At 43.4% G+C, this 1,493-nt stretch overlaps 1 non-coding gene across 1 annotated transcript; it reads right to left on the bottom strand.

Moving 5' to 3' along the window:
• Positions 1 to 647: 647 nt before the first annotated feature.
• LOC112726065 (small nucleolar RNA R71) lies at positions 648 to 755 on the bottom strand. Its single transcript, XR_003165134.1, has one exon. It is a non-coding gene; the product is annotated as a small nucleolar RNA R71 (small nucleolar RNA).
• Between the last annotated feature and the right edge of the window lie 738 nt (positions 756 to 1,493).

The following is a 1,493-nucleotide window of genomic DNA, read 5'->3' as shown; positions in this document are numbered from 1 at the left end:
AAATGAAGGAGTGGTGGGGTAGGTGGGGATCCTGTGGGTTAGGTTTCGTGTATTAGGGTTGGGTTTGGGGGGGAAATAGGGTTTTGAATTTGAAGGTAGATGGGGTTTTGGGGAAGAGTGAATGAGGTGATTGGTGAAGGGTATTTGAGAAGAGATATGGAGGTGATTGGTGAAGGGTATTTGGGGAAGAGTGTTATGAAAAGGTGTGAAGAAGAGAGAAGAAGAGGTGGGGTAGGTGGGGATCCTGTGGGGTCCACAGATCCTAAGGGGTTAAGGACTTAGCATCCCTGCTCCATTGAGGCGTGTAAACGCCCTTAGAGTGTAATCTTGGCGTTTAACGCCAGACTGCTGCCTGTTTCTGGCATTAAACGCCAGACTGGTGCCTGTTTCTGGTGTTAAACACCAGCTTGATGCTTCTTTCTGGTGTTAAACGCCAGTCTGATGCTTCTTACTGTCAAGCATAAGCCTGTGACACTGTCAAGACCAATGGAGTTGATCCCGAGGTCTACAGGCTTATGCTTTTCCCTTTTGCTGTAAGAGACAGAGTTAGAACATGGTTGGATTCATAACCTAAGGAAAGCCTGAACTCTAGGGAAAAGTTGGTCAGTGCTTTCCTGGCCAAATTCTTTCCACCTCAAAAGATGAGCAAGCTTAGAGTGGAAATCTAAACCTTCAGACAGAAGGAAGGTGAGTCCCTCTATGAAGCTTGGGAAAGATATAAGCAATTGATCAAAAGGTGTCCTACTGACATGCTTCCAGAATGGAACATCATATGTATATTCTATGATGGTCTGTCTGAGTTGTCAAAAATGTCATTGGACCATTCTGCAGGAGGATCTCTTCATCTGAAAACCCCTGAAGAAGCTCAGGAACTCATTGAAATGGTTGCAAATAACCAGTTCATGTACACCTCTGAGAGGAGTCCTATGAACAATGGGACGCCTCAGAAGAAGGGAGTTCTTGAAATTGATACTCTGAATGCCATATTGGCTTAGAACAAAATATTGACTCAGCAAGTTAATATGATTTCTCAGAGTCTGAATGGATTGCAAGCTGCATCCAACAGTACTAAAGAAGCATCTTCTGAAGAAGAAGCATATGATCCTGAGAACCCTGCAATGGCAAAGGTGAATTACATGGGAGAACCCTATGGAAACACCTATAATCCTTCATGGAGAAATCATCCAAATTTCTCATGGAAGGACCAACAGAAGCCTCAACAAGGCTTCAATAATAATGGTGAAAGAAATAGGTTTAGCAATAGCAAGCCTTTTCCATCATCTTCTCAACAACAGACAGAGAATTCTGAACAGAGCCATTCTGGCCTGGCAACCATAGTCTCTGATCTATCCAAGATCACACTAAGTTTCATGAATGAAACAAGGTCCTCCATTAGAAATTTGGAGGTACAGGTGGGTCAGCTGAGTAAGAAGATTACTAAAACTCCTCCCAGTACTCTCCCAAACAATACAAAAGAAAATCCCAAGAGAGAG

The sequence above is a fragment of the Arachis hypogaea genome, chromosome 11 (genome assembly GCF_003086295.3).
Source record: "Arachis hypogaea cultivar Tifrunner chromosome 11, arahy.Tifrunner.gnm2.J5K5, whole genome shotgun sequence".
NCBI classification, from domain to species: domain Eukaryota; kingdom Viridiplantae; phylum Streptophyta; class Magnoliopsida; order Fabales; family Fabaceae; genus Arachis; species Arachis hypogaea.
The sequence above is the reverse complement of the archived record's forward strand: the minus strand, read 5'-3'. Positions and strand labels throughout refer to the sequence as shown.